This window comes from Plecotus auritus, assembly GCF_963455305.1.
Source record: "Plecotus auritus genome assembly, chromosome: 4".
NCBI classification, from domain to species: Eukaryota; Metazoa; Chordata; class Mammalia; order Chiroptera; family Vespertilionidae; genus Plecotus; species Plecotus auritus.
Genome location: NC_137775.1, coordinates 141,346,775 through 141,373,694, shown reverse-complemented (window position 1 = coordinate 141,373,694; position 26,920 = coordinate 141,346,775). Strand labels below are relative to the sequence as shown.

At 37.3% G+C, this 26,920-nt stretch overlaps 1 protein-coding gene across 1 annotated transcript in view; it reads right to left on the bottom strand.

Moving 5' to 3' along the window:
- The window catches only part of CNTNAP2 (contactin associated protein 2), a 1,915,008-nt gene that overhangs the window by 915,553 nt on the left and 972,535 nt on the right, over nucleotides 1-26,920 (bottom strand). The gene's annotated exons all lie outside the window — the stretch shown is intronic.

Below are 26,920 nucleotides of genomic sequence, written 5' to 3'. Positions count from 1 at the left end.
TCTCCATTACACAGACAATAATTTAAATTTTCTGTTTAACTTATGTTTATTTTATGAAGAATAATTAGAAAATTAAGGAGCATACAAAGAATGGCCACTGAACATATATATCTGGAAGGAGTTTAAGAAACACTAAGAGACAGAGAAGTTTATGAGGGTCAGAATGGCTTTCTTTGACCTTCTAAAGTTCTATGCTATGTCAAGGGAAGTGATTTTGTTTTAGTCGGCTCCAGGTAGAATAATGTAGAATCCACAGGTAGAAGTAATTTGAAGATACACTTCAGCTTCACAAAAGAAACAGAAGCCTAGCAGGTAAAGGCATCAAAAAATGGAATGAGAGTAAATCAATGAAACGCTGATGACGTCTCCCAGGCTCTGGTCTGAGGTCTGCAAACCAAAGCTTACAGACCAAATGCAGGCTGCTGCTGTCCATTTTGGTACAGCCTGATAACTAAAAAATATTCTCATATTTTTAATAATTAAAAATAAATAAAAGAAAAATGTTAAATTATGTGCAAAAATTATATAAAATTCAGATTTCAGTGTCCATATAAAGTTTTATTGGACTACAGGCACACTCATTTGTTTACATATTGCCAAAGACAGAGTAAAACAAATAGTGGCTGCAGAGACTGTTTCACTGGCAATGCCTTAACTATTTACTGTGTGGTCCTTTATGGAAAAAGCATAAACCAGTGGTTGCTTTATACTATTAAACAGGAATGCTACTTTAAAGAAAAATATTAAGGCCTTTTGGAACTTAGAAGATAGTCACATATAGGTAGTATTTACTGATAAATATCATTACAAATTATACTGGTAAATATCATTACAAATATCACCTCTCAGGTATTCATTTTAGGATGTTCAAATTTTAATTCAGTATTACATATTTGAGCACATTTTATTTCAACAGGGGAAATCGAAATTCCTTGCTCTAAAGTAACTAATAGTAAATGATTTCCAAACTATGAAATATATAACACATATACATAGATAAATATAATTATTTTTGTGCTGAAATTACTATACAAATGTAAAACCTTATTCTAAAATTAAAATCAAGCTCTGGCTGGATAGCTCAACTACTTAGAGTGTCATCTAGATACACCAAAGTTGCAGGTTCAATCCCTAGTCAGGGCACTTACATATAAGAATTAGCCAATGAACGCATAAATAAGTAGATCAACAAATAAGTGAGTTTTTTCTCTCCCTCTCCTCCTTTCTCTCTCTCTCTCTCTCTCTCAAAATCAATAAAGCGGTTAAAAATAAAATAAAACTAAAGTAAAATCAGTTAGCTGTCTGAAAAGTAGTAGCAATGTTTACTGAAAAACTTCCTTCTCAAGTAGTTGGCCTGTATCTTTACCATAACATTTTTCTTTCAAGTACAAAACTGGGTTTAGTATGGATTAACCATAAAAGAGCCTGGTTTTGATTCTGGCTTTTGTTTTTGCCTTTGCAATGTGATAAACCCTGCTTTAAAATGCAATTTGGTGTCAGGATCTCAAGTACATCAATCTTACAATGTTCATTCCACAAATTTAATCCTAAACAATCACACATCAGAGGAAGTCACTTGTAAGATATCTTTAGCTGACAGAGTGTCCCATCCTATATGGTAGATCAGAAAGCCTTTCTAAAAATCCCTGTGAAAATATTTTCTTCACAAAATTAATTTATGAAAGAAGATCATCAGCTTAATTGTTCATGGCAAAATATCTATTATTCCAATCAGATTAAAATAAAAAGGTTACTTTATTTTCTCCAGGAAACTTAATTACTAGAGACACTGACCAAAGATAAAAGCAGCCTGTTGGTAGCAGCCACTGCTACATTGAGCCTGAACTGTGATTTCTATTCATTTTAGTTCCAATTATTATTTTGAACTTTTCATGCTAATAATCATCCAGAGGCAAGCTTCAGCAGTCTGTGATAGGAATGGGCCTCAAATATAATGAAGCCCATTCTTCAATGGGGGAAAGAATTATCTAATTGCTCAAAAGAAAATGTGCTGCTTCTTTGAATTTTTCTTCATCTGCATGTTATAAAAAAAAAAATAATAGCCCAAAGGCTCACTCTAGAAACAAATCTAATTTCATGGTTTCTGTATATGCAAGTATTTATAGATACACTTCCTATGGCAATCACTCTGCTAAGCACTTTGCTTCATTTAACTCACTTATAATTCACAGAAAATTAAAATATGTAGGTATATATTTCCCAAATAAGTAGGTGAGATAACTGAATCTAATAAAATGTAAGCATCTGTACCTAATAAATATCAGAACTTAGAATTGTAACTCAGATATATCTGTTTGGTTCCAGAGGCTGAATTCTTACAACAAACACACAAATATAAGCAAAACAAAAAAGAAAGTATGTTATATAACCTCTGTGCATCTATGGTCAGAGTTCTCTTATACTGTGCACACATGCATGTGTGCGCACGCGCGCACACACACACGCACACACACACAAACACACACACCAATTTGCTGCCGCCACTGTACAAGAGCTCAGTTTCTGGTGATATCTTTGTCTCACATAGTACGAGGGTTGCACGTAAACTGAGACACCATCCAGTTTCAGAATTTGCACTGTCAGATTTCTGTTGTACTGGAAGATCACATACTACATGTCTTTCAGTATTTTCTCTATAAAAAATATTTTTAATTGCTTTTAGAGAAAGAGGAAGGGAGAGATGGAAACATCAATTGGCTGCCTCCTGCAGACCCCTACTGGGGATTGAGCCCACAACCTGGGCATGTGCCCTGACCAGGAATCTAACTGGTGACCTCTTGGTTGCATGGGACAATGCTCAACCAACGGAGACACACTGGACAGGGCTTTTAGTATTTCTTTACATTGGTGTTTTTCTCTTAAAATTGTAATCAGAATGGAAATCTTATACTACAGGGTTGAGAAGCAAATTCTAGCATTTTCCCCCAAGGCACATTAAAATAAGTTCATGAGTATTAAAACCATCGCTGTATGTTGTGAGAGTGAGCAAAGGGAGCTCTGTGTTGACTCTTCACTTTATAATGAGTGGATCAGTGCTCTTAAACCCGCTATCTTGTTATTAGTTTGTAGAGCTAAGACTCTAATCTAGACCTTTTGACACTCAAGAAGCAGTTTTCCCCACTATTCAGAACTCAGCTGTCACATTTTATGATGAGAAAAAAAGAGGAGGCCATCGTTTCAGCATATTTCACCTCTGCCTGAGTCTTTTCTCTCCAATGCAATGGAGACTTGAACAACTTTGTATGAAAGACGGACCACAATAAAATTATATGACCTCTCTTGCAGACTTGCTCCAAAATGTGTTTTCCCTTTATCACTTCCTAGACCATGTGCCATTTGGAAGAAGTAGTACAGAATTAGTTTTGCATCAGAGAAGCTATAAGAAATCACCTCTTTAAAGAATTTTGCAAATTAACAATATTGCTTAATAATTTTTATTCATATGAAATGAAACATTAATGACATTTAAGAACTTTTCAAATTCAATGCCATATGGAAATCACTCAGAATACCACAGCTGATCAGATCATTGATATAAGATATAAACTTACAATAAATACCAATACATTTATTCTGGAAAGAAATGTACTATCATTCCAAGTTTTATTAAAATATCAAAGAACATAAATCACAAAGAACACATCACTAGATAGGACTAAAGCAGCACTTCTCCTTTGCTGTGAAAGAGGTGTTATTCCTCCACTCACTATCCTACAGCCAATGATTGTCCCTAAGAAGGGAGACACCCACCAAGGACCCATACCTGCCACACAGTGTGTTCCTCATGGCTGGACAGTGGTCAGGACAGGCCCGATAAAGAAGGGTGCTGATGCTTGAACTTAAAAAAAAAAAAGACTTATGCTTCAAATTTCCTAAGTGCCCACACACTGGCGCCATCTACACACACTGCATGTGTAGCTGTACTGACTCTTCTCAACAGTGAGCAACAGGGAGCCGAGCACAAGAAACCGTGTTGTAGTTAAGAGGGCGAGTCCAGGAGCCAGGGTTCTGCATTTGCTCCTGTCCTTGCTAACCTGGGCAATTTACTTAACCTCTCTGTGCCTCAGGTCTCTCTTCTCTAAAATTCAAATAGCAATGTCCGCTTTATAGATTTCTTTTGAGAAATAAATTAATTAGTATTTCTAATAGCACTAGAACAGAGCGTGGTGACTAGGGAAGCAGTATATCTATATCATTAGATAAAAAATAAAGAAGCTTAGCCCAGCCAGCATGGCTCAGTGGTTGAGCATCAACCTATGAACCAGGAGGTCACTGTTCAATTCCCAGTCAGGGTACATGCCCAGGTTGCAGGCTTAATCCCCAGTGTCTGTGTGTGTGTGTGGAGTGTGTGTGTGTGGGGGGGCGGGGTGCAGGAGGCAGCCAATCAATGATTCTCTCTCATCATTGATGTTTCTATTTCTCTCTCCCTTGCCTGTTCTCCCTGAAATATATATATATATATATATATATATATATATATATATATATATATATATACACACACATATATATATGTATATATATATATATATATATTTTTTTCAGAAATAAAAAATAAAGAAGTTTTGGTTCATTGTTTTCACAGAAGAGGAAGCTGAAACTTAAGTTGAGTACTTTTCTTTAGATTATTACCTCGCAATTACAAATATTGGTATATTTGTTATAAATATCCTTCTAAACAAGTGTAATACATTTGAATAAGGTGGACATCACAAATATCCATATTTGGGGCAACTGAAAAAAAAGTCCTAATGTTATGCTAATGGGCATTTGAAGCTTAGAAAAACGTGTCCAGTGACAGCATTACACATGGAAAAAATTCCTGCATTCAAACAACTTTGAGGTAAAGATGACTTGTTCTGCGAAAAATGTGCCAGAAGTCTGACAAGGTTAAGACAAATACACTGCTGTTAAAGCTGCATGTAACAGTCTATATATGCAAGTTAGTCAAAAGGTACTCTTAATGATCTTGCAGGGGAAATGCCCTACATTGGGGATTTTATTCTATTCAGGCACATATGAAACATGCCTCTATGAGAGACTGAACTGGATAGAGAAGGGGTGTTTGGCCTACAGAGCCACCCTTAGGGGGGCAGAATAGAACAATGGTCAAGTGCATCGACTCAAGTCAGACATCTGGATACAAATCTCATTTCTGCTCACCTAATAGCTGGGCCTCCCACAAGTTAACCTCTTTCTGCCTCGCTAGCCTTCTCTGTGAAATGGGGATAACAGCAGTCTCTGCTCCACAGGGTTGTCGTGAGGACTAAAGGCATATGTTATCTTTTAGAACAGTACCTGGTACATAATTAACATTCAGTAAATATTAGTTATTATTTCTTATTCAGTGAGTGAGCATAGCTCTCTACATATCAACTTGTATTGTTGAACTTTAATTCTATAAGCATTAGCTGTTATGAAATTATTACATTGGTTTTCTTTATGAATACCCCTCTCCTCAATATAAATCCAGTAGTATAATATCAGTGGTGAGGACTTTGAATATTTGGACAGGTAGCTCCCAATATATCTCTTGTTAATATCAAATTCAACTGTTTTTAAAGCCAATCTTGAGCAAAATGAGTTTTGTAAAACTAGATTATTTAATAGATATGGTTCTGAATGTCTGTGTTATATTTTCAAAAATTAAATCCAATTTCAAGCAAGGATTTCTCATGGTGACTAACTTTGAGGAGATTGAGATATACCATGGTATACATTTTCTAAAACATTTTTGTTTAAAAAAAACATACTATTGCAACACTTTGATTTAATTTTAAACTGAAAGATTATTTGATGTAACTATAATAAATATCTCTATTTCTTCACCAATTCCTAATGATGAACACTTTTCAACTGTACATTCCAAAAGGAAACCAGTATTTTCACAAAGACAGTTTTTAACCTAAAACCAACATCTTTAAAACCATATTCCACCTTCTGGTCTTAATTTTTTTCATAAGATGACTCAGTTGTTTTACAATATTTTCTCTAACATCTCCCTAACTTTGTAATTGTTAGAAAGGCTTGTTTAGTATGCAAATATAAAATGTTAATGAAGCATATTCTATCTAGGCTGTCTCTCTAATAGCATTATTTTTAAAGTGAGACTCTTGAGGTGGTTGCTTTGATTGAACTAGAAGAAACAGATGTTACTCTTATTAAAGACAAGAAGAAAAGACTGGTTTAATGAATATTGAAGAAAGAAAGTATTTAAAATACAGTAGCAAACCAAGATGTAACATCTGTTTCAATATGTTTCAAATAAAATTACAGTGACTAGAGTTTTCAATCTTTTGCTCAATACTCAATCTTGAAAGAAAAATGTCGTAGAATATGAATCCATCTTTAGGCAGTTATGTGGTTCTCTGTTATGTAATATACATCATAAGTTATCAGTTAGCTATTTATGCAATAATAAAGAAAAGAAAGTATGCATCTCTATATAAACATGTCACATACTATGTCTTTTTATCTACATAAATTCCATATCACTGGGAAATTGATCCAATTTAATCTTGCTCACTTCTACATGCCAATACAAACTACCTTCTATAATATATGACCAATTACAATCAGACAGAACATGAAATAAGGTTCTTGGGCAGGCACAGAATACTTCTATTTTTTTAAGCTGAAGAAACTGCTAAATGTGTTTCTGTCTCAGTAGAGACAGAATGCCATATGAGAACATGCCTTTTCTGACAGAGCCACTAGAATGGAACCTTTCACCAGGCTAATACACTGGGGAGAGCACACTTCATGACATTTTTCATGAGTTGCTAGAAATGACCCAGTTGCTTATTTAATATGTAGAATCTTAGGGATGGGCAGAGTCTTTCTTTTCAGGTACCCAGAATCTTCTGAGAAAAAAAGGCTCAAATTAGTCAATTTTATTACCTTGTCTGCAAATTATTCATTTGGGGAACTTTTAAAGTTCTACACTGAAACCTCCGAATCACTGCCAGGGAAATTAAAGCTCGAAATAAATGGAGATATATACCATGCCATCCTAGTAAAAATTCCAATATTGGCCTTTGTAGGAAAATAAATATAATATTTTACAATGTATAAGGAAATACAAAAACAAATATTTAAAAAATAAGGCAAAAAGAAAAACAAAATTAGGAGCTGTATCACATGATTTAAAGACTTGATATAAAGCTATAATAATTCACAAAGAGATCAGAAATAGACCCACACATATGTAAGTCCATTATTTTTTTGACAAAGGCATTAAGGCAACTCAATGGAGAAAGATAAGGTGTTTTTGTTCGTTTCTTCCTTTTTAAATTATGTGGGAACAACTGAATGAATGTAGGGGGGAATGTATCTCACTTTTCACCGTACACAATACATGAAAATGAATTCTAGATGGGTTTTAGACCCAAACACAAAAGTCCTACTATAAAACTTCTGAAAGAAAACAGAATATCTTCAGGGCATGGGGGTTATCAGAGATGTCTTACATCATCAAAATCATCTGTTAAATTTGGCTTCACCAAAATGAAGTATCCTTGCTTATCCTGGACGTGGTTCAGAAAATTCAAGGCAAGACAGAGAGCAAAACAAAGTAACATATTTGATAAGAGAACATATTACAATAATATACTAAAAGCTCTTAAAATCAATAATCCTGTATAATAAAAGCCTAAGATGCAAATTGTTTGACCAGGGAGTTTGACCGTTCGCTATGACATGCGCTGACCACCAGGGGGCAGTGCAGAACATGGCAGGTGTCAACACGGTGCTGGCAGCGGGCCACAGTGGAGGTGCTGCTGGCCCCGATGGGCCCCAATGAGAGTGGACCACGGTGGGATGGTGGAGCAGGTGTGAGTGGGGGCCTCACTGGTAGCCCTGCAGATAGCAACCAGCAGTGGCGGTGGAGGGGAATGGAGCCGCTGATCGGCTCCCAGGCGCTGAGGAAGTGGGGCGGGTGGGGAGCAGGCATCCAGCCCCAAATGATCACCCCGCAAGTGGGATGTTGGAGCAGGTGAGGGAGCAGCGCCAGGCCATGGCGGGATGCCAGGTGGGGCTGTGGGGCTGCAAGGCTGGAGGTGTGAGCTGGGGCCCGATCCCTGCAGGCCACTCTGAGGGACCTCACCCATGCACGAATTCATACACTGGGCCTCTAGTTGAAAGATAAAACTGGGCAAAAGTCACATCATGCATAAAGATGTATTAATCCCCCATAAATACACGAACAATTGCTTGACATTATTAGTCATTAGGGGAGCTAAAACCACAATGACATACATTTACAACCTCTTCAGTGGCTAAAAGTTAAAAGGACTAAGTAAGGATCTGGGTTAATCTGTACTCTTGTATGTTGCTGGTAGGATGTAATTTTGTTCAACCATTTTGGAAAATTGGAAGTTTTAAAAAAATAACAGATATTAATCCTATAGCCCAACAATTCCCCTCCCAAATATTTACCCATCAAAATAAAATTATATGTTGTAAAAATGTTCATATAGGAATTTTTCGGCATCTTTATTCATAATAGGCCCATGTTCCTCAGTGCAAGAAAGCTTAGGTAAGTTTCTTTCAGGTCCAAGTTATAATGTTGTCAGCCATTTGTTCAGTGTTAATGAATCAATGTACATATGTATTAATCAAGGTAACTTTAAACAGAAACACACATAAAACAAAGGTTATGTACTGAACAATTGATGCAAATGTTGGTATCAGAGGACTATAGGAACCTAACCCTGTATTTCTTATAGGAGCAATGATTCAGTATTTACTAAGTCAGTGTTTGCAGTGACCATATAGAACATAACTACTGTACAATGAATGGATTTAGGGAGACAAGACTGAAAGCAGGGAGGCCTAGTAGGAAGCTTGTACAGTAAGTAGGACAAGAGAAGATGGAGGCTTGGACTGAGGTTAGCATTGGAGAAAAGTGTTCACATTTGTTATATATTTTGTAGGTACCATTGGCAGGTCTGACTCATTAATTGGTTATCAAAAATTTGATAACAAGAAAAATATGAGACTTTTAAACAATGGAGGGGAAATCAATGCCATTTAATTAATGGGAGACTCGGGTAGGGAGTCAATGTTGGGTATGTCCATTAGAAATCTAAGTAGAGATGTCAGGTAGACTGTTGTACATTTGTGTGTGGAGTTCAAAGAAGTCAGGTCTAGACATAGACATTTGATGTCATGAGCATAAATCAGAGGGCTAGATAAGCCTACCTAGAGAGAGAATTAGGACAGAGAAGAGAGGTGGAGTACTCTAAACTTAACAAGCTGGAAAGAGGATAAAGGTCCAGGAAAGAAGACTGAGAAATAGTAGCAAATGAAATAGGAAAACAAATAAACAAACAGGAAATTGTGATGAGAGATTGTTCCAAGGAGGGATGAGCTAAACCTTTTAAGTGTTTCTGAGATATCAAGTAAATCAAGGACAAGATTTGGAAATATGGAGGTCACAGTAACTGGAGTGGGATGAGGGGACTATGGTAGATGGGAAATGCAAGGGAGAGAATGTACAATCCTTGAGTAGTTTAGCTGCACAGTGAAATAATTTGGGGTATAGTCTATATGGAAAATCTGAAGAAAACCATGATTCTTGGCCTAAGAAAAATCCTGATTCAGAGATACTAAAAGTGTATATAAAATCGCAGGGGCTTAGCTCTTCGTTCAGGTTAAGAATCATGCTTTATATAGTCAATAATTTTTTAATTGTACCACCTGACTTCATTGGGCAATGAAAATATTACCAACTTATTTATGCTTTGTGGAGTCATTTTTCTTACTTGATTTTTTAAATATTTAATGGCTTATAGGTTATATTTTTCTATTTCTTAACATTATAAAAATATGGCAGTTAGTTGGTTTAAATTTAATGTATTACTATTATGTATAGTCACTGTTTTGTTTCTGTTCTATTTTATTTTTTTATCTTTATTGTGGAAAGTATTACAGATTTCTCCTCTCCCTCCTCCCACACTGAACCCTTGTTTCTGTTTTAAATAGAAAATTATTGATGTGAAATTATTATACCATTTTGGGAAAATAATTTGTCAATATTAACATTACAATTTATTTTTTAAATTTAAACTAAGTCATATTTAGTCCTTTATCTTTGTTTCACATATGTCTCAGATAAATTGCAGTATCTTACAATTTTCTATAAAGGCACAAAATCATTCTTGTTTATAGGAAACTGACACTGTCCAAATGGCAAAGGCTTTCCAATCAATTCCTCTTTTTCTGAGGGCATACCTATGTGAAACACTGTAGAGCATGTAAAAATAAGTGTGATGATTCTCACTCTCAAGAAGTTTGCCTTATTGTGCTATATAGTGAGATTTAAATACTTAAACATACATTTACATAATTTCCATGAAATATTCCCTACATTTCATAAGCTGGAGTTGTATGGCACAAGGAAAAAATAAAAAAAAATACATAAAGAAGGCAGAATGTAGATGAGATAATTTTCGTATCCAACTGGAGGTCATTGACAAGCAGTAGTATCAAATGTGGATGTACTCCTATTTTCTGTAGCCTAACTGTAGTATGCTGTTGGAAGTGCTGATCCCCCATCTTCATGGCTGCTGGAGAAGTGGATAGAATGATTGCAGAGCACATGATCTTGTCGGTGTCTCAAAGGCACATAGTTCCTCCTCCTTTTTAAGGAGTAAAGAGAGCTACATGATAGGTTGGACGGTGACTGTTCTTCCATTCTGTCACAGAAGTAATATTAAAAAAAATCATAAAGTATACTAGAATATCATAAATGAAGATAATGGACAATTACCTTAAGTTAATTAATTCTTGAATACTTTTTCTTATTTTTCTAATTTTTTATGACAAATTAAAAGCTTAAAATGAACTATTTTCAGAATTTAAGATTGGGTTTCTTTAAAATAGTACATATCATAAAATTCTCTCTTTTCTTTTAAATATTGTTGAAAACAGTAGTTTCATATTAACCACAGAGGACTGTGAATTTAAGTGGCTTTGGTTAAATAGAGGCTTTTTACACCTGTGTGTGCTGAAGAACCACAGGGAGAGCACAGTTTCTCCTTAGATAGATTATCCAGCCACTCACAGCTCAGACTCTCATGAGTTCAAAGAACAATCATGATTGGAGTCCTGCCATAGAAGAGAGATATTAAAATGTTATGTTAAGGTAGAATCCTTTATGATTTGAGTGTAAATCATTATTTTTAAATTACATCATAAAATGCCTAATTGAACCACAGTTTTTCATTTCAGACAATTCTGAATTATTGCCTTTTAATAGAACTCTGTTTTTACACTTGCCACTGAATAATTTTTATCCTTTACTCAAAGCAGTGACTAAATAATGTATTTAATCCACAGACATAGGCAAAAGAATCCATCTTTGCCTTTCACAGTAGCTATTTTTCTGCAAACCACTCTACTACTTTTTCTACCACGTGACTCCTAGTGAGAGAGGCAGCTTCTGCTATTTTGGCTCAATGGTTTCCTCCAACTGTGAGCATTGAACCATGAAGGCACATCTCCATATATTTATGAACTATTTCTTCTGTAATCTTCAATTCAACAACAATCCATTTTGACTGTCAACTGCCCTCTGGTAGTTTTTCTCACTTTTGGTGGCAAAATGGGATTGGAAAAATGCTACAATTGAGCATGGTAAAATAATATTTGTATGACTAAAGTTTCACCTATATTTAGGCTATACATTTATTCTTTTCATTCCTTCTTGTGTATTTTAACCTAAATGTGATAGTTGTTGGACAAGATTAAAAATTAAAGCTAATATTTAAAAAATTAATATTTTTAGTATATCATAAATTTTGAAAATGGCTGTTTTACTTTCTTCGTATGGTTTCATGGATTGGTATTATATACATAGATTGTGTGTGTGTGTGTGTGTGTGTGTGTGTGTGTGTGTGTGTGTATGCATGCATAGATATGTAAGTCTACTACATGACACATAAGATGGAAATATAATGTTAGAATCTAGATAGCATGGGCACTAATATTACCTGAGAAAATCACTTTACTTCTCTGTCCCAGAAATTCTTATCACTAAAATAAATGATGCATACCTACTGATTACAAGATTCCTCTCAGCTCTAGACACTTAAGACTAAAATACATCCCTATGCTGTATAGGATATCAGAAAATCACTGACAATGTATGGATTTGATAAAGTCATGTTGAGTACATTAGCTGAAGTTGATTACTTTGGTCTATAAATCTGTACTTGCCCTTATGGGTGACTCTACACATTAAACACAATGGTCATGCGTACTCAAAGTAGATTAAAGAGAATTTGCCTGAGATGAAAGGAGAAAAATCACAATGAAAATAGAGATAATTATTTAAATTGTCTACTTTTGTGGATAGGAGATGGCAGCTGCTGGTAGCTTAATGGAAAGTTGGGAGTATTTAGATGGCAGACCAGGGAGGTGAAGCCAATGCCACAGGAAAAAAAACAAACCTATAATCTGAAAGGTGATTCTTTGTCATTTCTGTGATTTTACATAAGTAGTAAAGTCACAGAAAGTCCTGGGAAGTTAAGATAGAGGTATGTTTTTCAGTAAGAGAATTTGTCCCTTACTGCAGAATTCTCTGGAATACTAACCAAGGAATAATGAAAAGATGCCACCCAGCAGTATCCCACAAGGGGAATTCTCTGAGGGAATTTGTGTTAGATTAGGTACCTTGAAGCACTAAACTTCTATGATATAGACGAACAATGATTATTTTCTTATTAACAGGTCACATCCTAGCTCCATCTAAAGTTAACATTAATAACATCTACAGATGGATTGTTTTCCCCTTGACATACAGCACAATTACATTTCATTAGTAGTTATTTATTGTACATTGTTTCGTGTTGGTTGCTAGATGAGCAACCCTTTAACATCAATTACTGAATTTAGAAGCAATCTGGGGTTTTGATAATGTTCTGTCTCTTTACAGAAGTAATGATTACATAAGCATATTCACTTTTTCAAACAACTCAGTGAGTTGTACATTCATGATTTGTACACGTTCTATATGCACAGCATAGAAGGATACCTTGGAGATACTTCAGGTTTGGTTCCAGACCATCTCATAAACTGACTATTGCAATAAAGCAAGTCCTAATATTTTTGCTGATGGAGGGTTTTGCCTTCGATTTGTAAAAAGCGCAACATCTGTGTAGTGCAATAAAGCAAAAAAACAATAAAAAGACGTATGCCTGTATATCAGTAAAAGTTAGATAAGAATCTATGGAATAAAGAACCTCACTGATATACGTTAGCCATGTAGAAAATGTTGATGTTGCTGTTATCTTTAGGGCCATGAGGTAGATGTGTACGGAAGCCATCAAAAACTTATGAAGTATGCACACAATTAGAGTAGAATATTAGAGCAATAACAATTTAGCTATCAATACCATTAATTTAACATGAAGAGTCATATATAAGAAAATGAAAGATATTTAGGGACTGTGTTAAGGTAGAGAAAGACATCATAACATCATAAAAATTCTGAGTGGACTTCAGGACACATTCAGGGCTTTACAAGGTTATTGTCCCTTTTTAAATTATGTTTAATTTCATTTCTAAACTTAATGGCTTTCCTTTCCTTAATTAACTTATCAACCATGATTACAACCCTTTTGTGTCTCACAGTTACAGAGAATATAAACTGTTTTAACTCAAAAAGCAAAAATACTTAAAAGGATCTCCTGCCCCCTCAAAATAATCTTTTGACATAAAAATATTTACTTCCTTTCTTCCCGTTTCTCTCTAAATTGTATACAGTCTTTTCTTCATATAAAATTACTCTCTTAGGTGTTCTTGGTTTCCATTTTTTTCTTGAGCTCACCATGTCTGTTTCTCTTAGGCAGAAAGGTATAACCAGATGCTTAAATATCCTAATGTTCAGGTCTTGCAAGCTCACCACTGTTCATTTAGTTAAAATGTTCTCAATCTCTTTTCTGATTTCAGGTATCTGAGAGAGAATAATTTCATTGGAAACTATGGCTCACAATACCAGTGATTCTCCAGAGAGTCCAAGCCCTTTGGTGGCTGGGGTTATAAATTTGAAAGAGCATGTACGTAACTTGAGAAAGGAAATTCAAGTGGCTGATAACTGATTTATCCAGATTATACTCTTCATACATATTCTTCATATGCTCTGTATTTATATAATATTATATACTTATATAGAGCACACTGTATCCATATTATCTATAATAATAAAAACATAATATGCTAATTAGACCAGACATCCTTCCAGATGACCTTCTGGACAAAGCCAGGGCTGCGAGGGAAGCCCAGGTCCTGGGTGCCTACTGGCGGCTCTCCGGAGGGAAGCCCTGGTCCCGGGTGCTAGAGAGAAGTCCGGATCCCGGGTCCCAGAGGGAAGCTGGTGCCGGCAGCTGGGGGAAGGAAGGCCTACTCTTGCACAAATTTTATGCATAAGGCCTCTAGTATACTATAAACATAGAATATAAACTAAGGCTAATAGCTAAACTCAGTGTCCCCTTTGTATCTGTCTGTCTTCAATAAGTGTTTTAAGTATTCACACACTAACAAATTTCCAAGTTAAAGCCATATTCTCTGAAAAACAATGAGGAATAAGAAGACCGAATTCAGGAAGAAGATGAAACAGTATGCCAAAATAAGCTGATTAAGTAGCTCTTGGCCTAAAGTTGACCTTGGCTGTAACCTCTTTCCTTTTGAAAAAGGGGATCTCATCCATCCTTCAACAGAGATTTCACAGGAGGACATCTGAGTCCACAGGTTAATAGGGTGGTGAATTCCAGTTGCTAGTTGCCCAATATCATACTGATCAGAGTAAAAAAGGGGGCTGTAGGTCAACTCACTGAAAACCAATTCTCTAAAACTGTATTGATCAAAAATAATTCTCCAAAGAATCAATTGATAAATGACTATCTCACCAAATACACTAAATTTACCAATTATCACGTAATTGTGTTAGGGAATATTCTTCTTGAATATATAGTCTATGAATATGAATCCATTCTTCTTAAAAATATATTCATGAATATATTTCTCTTAAATATATTCAATATATGTGAATATATTAGTATTTTAAGGATTGTTCAATTTATCAAAAGCTAAGGGTCACAGGTGTAGTCTTTAATGAATATATTCATGAAGAATATATTCATGAGGAATATAGTTATGAACTGAATCATCCCATGAATACAGTGAAAAAGGATATACTTCATAAATTCTTTAATTCATTTATTTAATGCTATGTGCCATGCAATGCCCTAGACACTAGGCCACATCAAAACCAAAGTTCCTGACCTCATAGAGCATACATTCTTAATATGTTTAATGTCTTTAAAGAATAATCTTTAAAATAAGTTTTTGGCAAATAGATTTTTGTCAATTTGGGAATTTGTCTGCATCATGCGGGCTATGTTGAGGACTGACTACACTGAATGCTTATGATTTGGTATGAAAATCTTGCATCAGGGTTTGATCATATTGGTCTTTATCAGCCTTTGTTGCGAACCTGGATGAAACTTGCACATGAACATTATAAAACAAATAATTAGGATCTCATTCTGAAAATGAACAAATGAGTAAATCAAGACTCACAAAGTTAGGACACTTGCAAATATTATGCAGTAAGTTGCAAACCTGGGATTAAGACCCAAGTTTGTGAACTGTGAGTCATGGATTCTCTCCCACTTTCTAGAGCTTCCACTCATTAGTATATGCACTTTCAAAAACTTAAGACTTTAGTCGCTGAATTTAGCACTGGTAATTAACTCAAATTTCTCAAAAAACAACAATGAAAAGATATCTTACTTTTTATATTAAATTTGTATTTCCCAGTAGCTTTATTTTTTTAAAGCTAATTATGGTAGACATATAATACATCTAAGCAACTTCTATGTTAGTGTGAAAATAAGGTTAATGTGACTATAACAGTTATTGTTACTAATTCTTATTTTTATTAAGCGATGAATAGCTTCATTAAGTAATACATTAGTCTTTTTTATTAGCTTCATGAAAGAGAGAACGATGAAACTGCATGAGTCAAGCTTTGTGTGGCTTTTAAAAGAGAAAATGTTCTTTTCCAAAGGGCACTCCAAAAAAAAAAAAAAAATCTAAGCTGAACATTGTTATTCTCTGAGAAAGTCATCAAAACAAAATGAAAATGCTGGCATTTCAGTAGGCCCCTTTGCATTTTATTGGGCACGACTTCAACCAGGATCACTGTGGCTTGTTAACAGATGTCTGCATATGAAGCAGTTTGCCAGGGGGTGTGGCCTCAGTTTTTGTCTCTAAAGGGTGCAAAGACAGAAAAGGGCTTCTGTTCTTATTTTCCTGTATATACCTCGGTTGTTTTTTATTTCTTCCCAAGGGATTCTCAAAAGGAACCCAAGCAAACAGAAATTAGACACCAAGCCCCTCTGCTCGCCATTAATTTTCTTGTTGGTTTTAATAGAGGTTTTCAACTTTGTCAATGTCTCGGCTCAAACAAAACTCATGGTTATACAAGAAATCGTTTATGGTGAACGCCATCCATTTGGAAATTTATTGAAATCATAAATAAGGGGAAAGAGTCCACCTGACTTCACTGTAGGATCACTTTTCTTTTAGGCAAAGTTGAATTGGTTCATTCTGCTATACAGACAGATGATAAGAATAAATCTTCTTTCATTTGGCCTGTGTCTACACATTTGATGAGAGAGCTCTTTCTAGTACCTTGTAAATATTCACATTTTCCACTCTGATTAACAAAGCTTAGTCACAATATCAGCACTATAAGAGTCATAGTGATTTCATTCTTAGAGCATTTATCTATCATCCATCTGTCTATCATCTATCTATCTATCTATCTATCTATCTATCTATCTATCATTTATGTAATCCTCATCCTAGGACAAGCTGAGAGAGAGAGAGAGAGAGAGAGAGAGAGAGAGAGAGAGAGAGAGAGAGAGAGAGAGAGAAGCTGCCTTCTGTAGGTGCCTGACCCCAGATTGAACCTGCAATTTGGGTATGTGCCCTGATTGGGAAATGAACAGGCAACCAATCAATTGAGCCAATCCAGCCAGATTGAGCATTTAGCATTTAAATTGGTTTATTCCAAGGCAGATCTGGTACTGTAGGGAAACCACAGAGAGGTTACCAGGATTGTAACAATGCCTTCTGTATGGTGTGAGGGTGCATCTTCTTGGGATGGGTTTATGTAGCAACACTATGAGACAAACTAGGATGATTCTTCTTCTCTAATTAGACAATAATCCAAAGTATAATTTAGTTCCTAGTATGTCACAACAATGAGATCTGAAGAAGGTAGAATAAGTCTCTCCCTCATGAAAGTTAGTTGCTAGATGAAAATGAATTTTAAATGATTACTAGAGGCCCGGTGCATGAATTCATACACAGGTGGGGCCCCTCTGGGTGGCCTACAGAGATTGGGCCAAAACCTGCAGTCCAATGCTGCCTGAAGCTCCTACCTGCCGCTCCCACTCATCCCAACCCCACTGTGCTTGCCTCGGGCTTGCTCCCCATCAGTCCCGATCAGGAGAGGCTCACGCTGCTGCAGCAGTGCTTGCCAGCCATGAGCTCTGCATCTGGCACCCTCCCAAGGGGAGTGGCCTGCAGGATTGGGCTGAAACCAGCTCTGTGACATCCCCTGAGGGGTCCCGGATTGCGAGAGGGCACAGGCCAGGCGGAGGGACCCCACCGGTGCACAATTGGGCTGGGGAGAGACTGTGGGAGGGCTCCAGGGGGTGTCCAGCCCATCTCACTCAGTACCAATCAGCTGGACTAACCCCAGCAGCAAGCTAACCTACCGGTCGGAGCATCTGCCCCCTGTTGGTCAGTGCACATAATAGCGACTTGTCAACCAGTTGGCTGTCTGCCCCCTGGTGGTCATAGCAAGCGGTTGAGCAGCCTTAGCATATCATTAGCATATTACACATTGATTAGTTGGTTGTTCTGTCATTTGGTCTATTTGCATATTACTCTTTTATTATATAGGACTAGAGGACCAGTGCACAAAATCGCACGAGACCCAGACACCCCATGCCATAGGACCCAAGACTCCCTCCTGCTGCCACTGTGGGACCCTGAACTCCCTGCTGCCGCTGCCATGGGACCCCAGACTCCCTCCTGCCGCTGCCATGGGACCCCAGACTCCCTCCCACCGCCGCCGCTGGACCTGGAGTCCCGCCCACCACCGCTGCAAGACCCTGGTGTCCTGCCCACCATGGCCGCCATGGGACCCAGAAGTACCACCCGCCGCGGCCGCCGCAGGATTCATCAATGCACCTCCCGGCAAGTCCAATCATTGGTCGTTATGGCGTTACGGCCACAGGCCTTTTATAATATAGATTATATCCTGCAGGCATAAACATAAGAAGTACTGACAATAAAACTGTGAGGATCTGTTGCCTAATTTCATCACATATTTACTGAATACTATGAGAAAAACATTATTTATCAACAAGATTTATAATTTCTGATTTAAATCAGTGTTTTAGGAATGAAAGTCTCACTGATTTAGCCTGTTCAAGAACTTAAATCATGATATTTTATGTTTTCCTTTTAGAAGATAATTTTTAACTGAGAGAATATTTTTAAATTCATCCTATGCAGAACTTTTTAATGCATTATCTGAAATTCAAGTACAGCTACCACTAATAAATTTATGTAGATTATAACAACATATTGAAATTTAGATAAGTATCACCAACATATTTGGCATAAGATTATAAAGATAATATTCAAAGTGATTAAATTTGGAGTTAGTTATCTAATCATCTTCATTATACTTCTTATTTCAAGTATGTATTTTGGGTGCATCTAGCAAGCTATGTATAATTATCTATGTTCAGAAAAAAAGCTAATTTATATTTATTCATTTTACAGGAAAAAAATGGTAAGTTCCATTTTGTTAGGAGTGTAAATTATACAATTTTATTATAGATGAAAAAATATAAAAATCACTTATAATTTTAGAGCTATTTTTAAAAGTAATTGTGCAAGTTTTATTACTTGATGTTTTATGAAAAGATAGACTGAAATAATTTTAAAAATTCATTAAAATAGATTAGTTTAGTGACCAATACAAAATTGTATATATTATGGAGAAAATAATCATGCCCTTATTAATGTTCAATAGAAATGTTTTATTTTCCCTTATAAAAGTGAAAATTTCATTCAACATAAAATTGTACCAAATATGCCATGAATCTTTTGAAAGTATGTTTTTTGTTTCAATTAAATCATTTTATTGAACCATTTGATTTTGTAAAGAGAAATGGTAGTTTTTTTCTCCTACATGTGTAGGGAGATGAATGATTAGAAAGAAAATAAGAATGATTCTGTCTTCAATTAAATTTGAATGATTTTACAAGTATGTGGCTGTTTTGTAGTTTCAAGTTCTGGTGATCGTTGGGGATAGGATCTATTGGGAAAACTGTCCAGGACTTCCGAGATACTGAATTTTAGATAGCATATGTTGAGAAATATTAAAATAAGTAGATATTTTTCTAGTGCTGAGATTTTAAAAAGAAGAGAGAGACAATGAACTATGGAACGAATGGCTTACCTTCTTTAGAGGAGATTAGGTAAAATGTCATGGGAAGGTTTCCATTTATGGAAATGGATGCTAAGGCTGCTCCAAATGAAGCGAGTATTAAACATAAAGGAATAGAAGTTTAGGAGGTCACTTTGTTTCTATGATTTCTGCTTTTTCCTGAGCTCCTTGAACACAGAGCTGAATATACACGAACTGCATATTTTTATATTTGAATCCCCAGACTATAAATGCTCAATATATATTTGTTGAATGAACAAATGGATTATGTATCCTTAAGCAAGAGTACTTTTCATGCAGGAAATAAGAGGAGAGGAACTGGTTGAATTTCAGGTTAAGAAGTTTGAACTCCATTCAGAAGAAGTTTGTGGAGTGGAGAAGTAGCATAATTAGAGATTTCTGGAGGAGATTAATCTAGCAGCTATGGACTAACATACGAGTAAAACAGAAACTTCCTTGCTTACAGCATTCCCTCAGATAAAGATGTTTATAACATGCATGTACAAATTTTTAAGATAAATGAGTATTAAATACTATGCTTAGAAACCTGAATTATCTCCACTCAACAACCAAAAATCAGAGGGAAATCACACAACTCAGAACTTCAAATAGGATTAAATTGGGAATTTTTATTCTCATTTTGGTATTTTATTCTGTGATTTACTCTCAAAAATTAAATTTATCTACCCTTAGCCACTATAATGTTGTGGCTCTTCTCTTTTTCATATCCATCTAGTTTTTACTCCTTTTCTGAATTCCTTTTCAAACATTCAACAAGGCTCATTATAGGCCTGGTTCATGAAATTCGTGCACTGGTGTGCGGGGTCCCTCAGCCCGGCCTGCATCCTCTCACAATCCAGGACCCCTTTATTGAGCCTAAACCAGCAGTCAGACATCCCTCTCACAACCTGGGACTGCTCACTCCTAACCGCTGGTCTGCCTGCCTGCTCAGTGTGTATCATAGCGACCAGTCGCTCTGGTCGTTCTGGTCATTCTGCCATTCCAGTTGCTGGGCTTTTATATATATACATATCTGAACTCTTCTGCTGTGACTACATAAATGGAGAACTCAGTCTGATTTTGAGACAATCTTAAATGTTCCTATTTACATTTCAGCTACTTATGCATGCACTTGGTTACAAACTATGTGCACATGGCCATAGTTAGTGAATCCCCCAAATAATGCAAACACATCATATTTCACTTACAGGAGAAACAGAATACTAGCTGTCATTGGTGTTTTATGAAGATAAATTATCGAACCACAAGAATCATGAGATAAATTGTGCCACAGTACTTGCATTTCATCCCTGCAGGCATTGTGGCACTGTCAGTTAAACACTGGTGAGCACAACTTAGTTTTCATTTCTAACAGCATTATTGTCACTACTGACAACCCTACTCATCACGGGAGAAGAGGGTTCTTCCTGGGAAGCCCACAGGGCCCAACTGCATTACACATTCTGTTCTTATTCACAGTCTCTGAGTTTCATTTATGGTTCTTTTTTTTTTTTTCTTTGCCAGCTGAACTCAGTATTTGAAAGAATATTTTCTCATATATACAAATGCAAATACAGATATAAATACAAATATAAAAATATATAAATACAAAGAAAACCTAACATAGTCATTAATCTTGCCATATCTATTCCAAAAACACAAGAGGAGCTCATGAACTCCCAAGCACACTTGTATTTTAATGAAATGTTATGTTGTTACAGTAGAAAACCAGGGCTACAATCTAATGAGGATACAGAGAAAATCTGTGTCTGTATGAAGGCCATTGTTCTACAATATAAGTTCCAAATTTGGCACCAAATTTGTTTTTGCAAGCTATGGTATCTATAACGTAGCTGAAATAATAGTTGCTTTCCTTAAGTTGATTTACACTGTGTGAATAAAGAAGTGTTATTTAATTCAACTTACAAACATTTTGTTACTCTTAAGTGAACTTAGAAATGTATACTTGGGGTATGGATCTGTTTAAAAGATGTTTACATGTGTTCATATACTGTATGTGTGGGTGTATGTATACATAGATGTGTATGTATGTATATGACTTGCAGCTTTAAAATCAAAGCATACTACCACACTTGTTCATTTTCAAATAATAACAATAACACAACTGAAACAATACAAATAAAACCTGGAGACATCCAACCTAGACCACAAATGTTAGGCAGTATGGTGATGTTCAGGTAGCATCAATCCTGCTGTTCAGTTTAAATGATCCCTGTGTCAGGGCTGGGAGTAGGCCGGGAAGCAGAATATGGGACTCCTAAGACAGTGGCAGTGGCATTTGAAACTCCAGACTATGCCTTTCCTTAGTTCAAGGTCATTCAGGGCCTTAAGCAGCATCTGAGGAAGCAGACCAGATGAAAAGCGGAGGAGTGTCCTTAAGGCCTCTCTCTAAGGCCTACAAACCACATATCAGTTTGTATACTATCCTTCCAAACCATATAACTTCACTTAACAGATATAAGAAAATGGAAGCATCTGAAAAGACAAGCTATCCAGATGATGAATACATTTGGATCACACCATATAAATAAAGCTTGAAGAAATTGGGGGGTATAGGGCAAGAGAAAATTCAAAAGGTAGAGATATGCTCTTTTTTTTTTATATCCCTGAAGACAAAAATTGGTCCGGATCCTTACCCTCTAGTACTCATGTGTCAGGGATACATATATGTAAAGAAATAACCTGGATGAGCACTCAGTACTGATGTAGAGTCAGGTGAGATAACACTATTCAGGACATTTGGGGAAGATTTCAGAGAAAAAGTAACATTTGGGAGGAGGTTGCCAGAGAAGCAGAGTAGAAGAGTTAAAAGGAGAAGGCTTATAAAATTCTAGAATGAGGAAATAATAAATTCAAATTAAGAAGCTATAAAGAACACACCCTGGGAACAGTGTGTGCACTCTGGCTATGATCAGGGGGCCTGGGCCAGAGGCAGATCTGAGGAATAGCACTGCATTTATGTGTGGACCAGATGTGAACATCTGCATGCCACAGAAAGACATTTGGGCATCATGCAATAGAATTTGAGAGAATTTGAGAGGTTGCTTGAATTTCTTTCATGGAATCAGTAATCTCCATGAAGCTGGAGTTAAATGGAGAGAGAAAAAACAACACTCTTACTCCTGCTGTTCCTCAAATGAATGATATTTTAAAAGAACATTAACTTTCTTAGCAGCTAAGACAAGGAACTATTCCATTTAACAAGGTGTTAGCATGATCTAGACAAGTTGTTCTCTCATGAAGCTACTTAAATTTCTATTTTAAAAGCTGAAGTTCTACATTGATCATGTTACTCCAAAGCTAATGAGCTGGCAGAGATGCAAGGTCATCTACAAATCCACACAAAGCTGACTTGTGAAAAATTCAAGCCATAAAGAGCAGTTCTATTTTCGTCATTGGTGGGAGCATCCCATGAGGAAGAGAGGACCCATGGAGAGAAAAGAACCTGCAGATCCCTGGTGGAGGGACTACAGACTGAAGCCATCATACCAGTGAATCCATCAGTGACCAACGATGTGATCTGATTTTAAAAGACAGTCATGCCCTAACCGGTTTGGCTCGGTGGATAGAGCGTCAGCCTGCGGACTGAAGGGTCCGAGGTTCGATTCCGGTCAAGGGCATGTACCTGGGTTGTGTGCACATCCCCAGTAGGGGGCGTGCAGGAGGCAGCTGATCGATGTCTCTCTCATTGATGTTTCTAACTTTCTATCCCTCTCTCTTCCTCTCTGTAAAAAATCAATAAAATATATTTAAAAAAAAAATAAAATAAAAGACAGTCTTGTGGTGCATAGATAGTACTGATTGAAATTAGCGTAAGTGTTCCCTTTTGATGTCTTCACTCTCCTCCATGGGATTTAAGAAGCCAGAGAAGCAATATTTCAGTTTAAGCAGAAGGCTTCCAGTAGACGTGTAAATATATGCTCGTATTTACATGCTTTCAGGCACCAGTGCAATTTGGTATTCTGGGCTACATGAGGAATAGCTATTTTCTCAGACTCTGAAAAGACTGGTCCTGTTGTTATTAATAGCCCTTGAAATAAGGACCATTAAAAAGTATACTTTGAAAAGCAACCATAAATATCCATGACCATGAAAATGCTTTAGTCGAGATAAGATGCCTAAACCCGAATTGTTTTATTAAATGGAAATAAGTGTCTTTGAAAAAAAAATAATACACAGGGAGGCATGTGCTTGTCACTGTGCCTATCTAGAAGTACCCCCTTCAAAACAGACTTCACCCGAAGTTCATGCTGAAGGGTGGCCATCGATGGCCATATGTCCCCCTCATGAGCCTGCATCCCTTCTGCCTCAAGACAGATGGATGAATTGAGTCCCAAGGGTCAGGATTTCTGTGTGGTAAGCATGTGCACCATGGTGTAGAGACTGAAGAAGGCACCAGGCAATTTTTTTTTAAGTTTTTTATTGATTTCTGAGAGAAGAAGGGAGAGGCAAAGAGAGACAGAAACATTAATGATGAAAGAGAATCATCAATCAGCTGCCTCCTGCACACCCACTATGGGGGATTGAGCCTACAACTCAGGCATGTCCCCTGACTGGGAATCAAACCATGACTTCCTGGTTCATGGGTTAAGGCTCAACCACTGAACCACACCGGGTGGGCCACATTTTTAAAATTTTATTAAATGATCTCTCTGGAGTTAGGCATTGATCAGTCTTGGCCACCATCAAAAATACCCTCACAGACAAATGACTTCCCAGAATGATTTTGCATATAAAGTTATCCCACACAAAAAGATCCCTAGAGTCTGACTAGATTCAAAGAGGTACATTACCAGAAGCTGGAGGGCTGAGAGATGCAGATGTATAATCTATAATACATACATGTGAGCCAGGGCATTCACAGGAATAGCCTGTGTTATGATCAGTAGGATCCTTTGTTTGAAATGTAGGCTCCCAGCCTGACCCTGAGTGGTGTAAGGCTCTCAGTCTGTCGAGAGAGAGGCTTATGGGTAGTGACCTACTGCCAGGACTGAGACCCACTACTGAAACAGGGTTGTCCCATAGAAATATAGTGTGAGCTATAAAGACAAGTCACCCATGTATGTTTACATTTTCCTGGAGCACATTTAATAAAAATGTAAGAAATGTGACTTAATTTTGACACACTTCATTTAACCCAATATATTCACAATATTATTGTTTTAGTATTTAATTAATGTGAAAAGGTTACTAATGAGATATCCTGCATTCTTTCCTTTCATGTGAAGTCTTCTACATACCAACACATATGAAGTAGTGGACACCTACAGCTCACCTCAGTTTGGCCTGGCCACACCTCAAGTGCTCCTGAGACATACATGGCCAGCACTCATGAACTGAACAGCACAGGTACAGGAGTCAGGACTCTCTGCTTTCAGTAGAGCTACTGTGAATGCTAAACCTGCCTCAGGTTTCAGTTACCTGGCTATGTGGGTCTTTGTCATTCCTCCCTTTTAAACTCCAGGGCCTGAAGCTCTATATCCTTCATCCCCACTATTTTTACCCAGTAAATTCCTATCCGTGCTCAATACAACTTCCTCTTTCTTGATAGCCCTGACTCATTTCATCCCTCCCAACAGCACCAAATAGAAAATCAACAGAGAAGACAAACATGTAAACAAATTTGTGGGTTCCAGCCTCTCTGTTTCCTTGCTATATGCTCTGAGAACTGTGCTTCTCTCATAACATTTATCACATTTGGCTCTACATTTATTTGTGTGGTTGACAATCATTGACCAGTTCCTTCTCCATGAGAGGAAAGGTACTGTATCTCTATCTAGCACAGGGTCTGGCTCAGAGCACTCATTCAAAATAATTGTGTCAAGAGAGACACCAAGATGGCGGCATAGGTAAACACCTAAACTGCTGCCTCGCACAACAATTTCAAAACTACAACTAAAAGACAAAACGGACATCATCCAGAACCACAGGAAAGCTGGTGAGGTGGAAATCCTACAACTAGAAGGAAAGAGAAAAGCACATGGAGACTCATAGGAGCTGCAAAAGGCTGAGGTACAGAGACGCGTGCACGCGGAGAGGACAGGCGGCTGAGTGCCTGGCTGGCTATCCCAAGCGAGAGGGAGACAGAAGCTCCTGACTGCACTGAACCCCAGTTCCAGGCGAGACCCTGGGGACCCAGACTCATACGGGGGGAATCCGGACTGTCAGGAAAAGAGAAAAGCACACGGAGATTCAGGGGAGCTGTGAAAGGCAGAGATCTGAAGGCACGCACGCGAGCGTGAGCAGAGAGGACTGACTGCTGAGTGCACCACTGGCTTTCTCAAGCGGGAGGGAGACGGAAGCTCCCGACTGTGCTGAACTCCAGTTCCAGGTGAGAATCTAGGAACCCAGACCCATTTGGGGAGAAACTGGACTGTCTGGCAGCAGGCAAAACTCGAAGGTGGCTTTCTCTCAGAGGTGCTTGCAGCGATTACTGAGGGACACTGAGACCCAGGGGCCTCATAGGGCAGGGCTGACGGGAAGCCAAGGCTGTCTGCTCCACCCTGAGACTCCGCCCCATACAAGCTGAAAACAAAGGCTTTTGCAATTTTGCAAGTCTTGTCTCATAAGGGTGTCTCCAGCACAGAAGTTCTCCCAGCGTAGACACAGGTAATCCTCACAGCCAGTTGGCCTGGAGGTCAATTCCTCCCAGTGATACCAACAACAATGAATCCTTAACTACAACAAGGCTGTGCACACAGTCCACAAAGGGGTGCACCAAGAGTGTCCACCTCAGGTAACTGGGGAGGCTGATTCACTAGGCCCTATAGGACACCTAGCACAAAAAGCTACTCTACCAACTCAGGGAAGCAACGAAAATGCAAAGACAAACAAACAGATCACAAATGAAAGAAATGGAGGAAAGCAAATGACTGGATATAGAGTTCAAAACCACAGTTATAAGGTTTTTCAAGCATTTCCTAGAAAAGGCCAATAAATTTAGTGAGACCCTCGATGATATGAAAAAGGAACAACTAGAAATTAAACATACACTGACTGAAATAAAAAATATTATACAGAGACCCAACAGCAGACTAGAGGAATGCAAGAATCAAGTCAAAGATTTGAAATACAAAGAAGCAAAAAACACTCAACCGGAAAAGCAAAAAGAAAAAAGAACCCAAAAATATGAAGATAGTGTAAGGAGCCTCTGGGACAACTTCAAGCGTACCAACATCAGAATTATGGGAGTGCCAGAAGAAGAGAGAGAGCAAGATACTGAAAACCTATTTGAAGAAATAATGACTGAAAACTTCCCCCACCTGGTGAAAGAAATAGACTTACAAGTCCAGGAAGCACACAGAACCCAAACAAAAGGAATCCAAAGAGGACCACAGC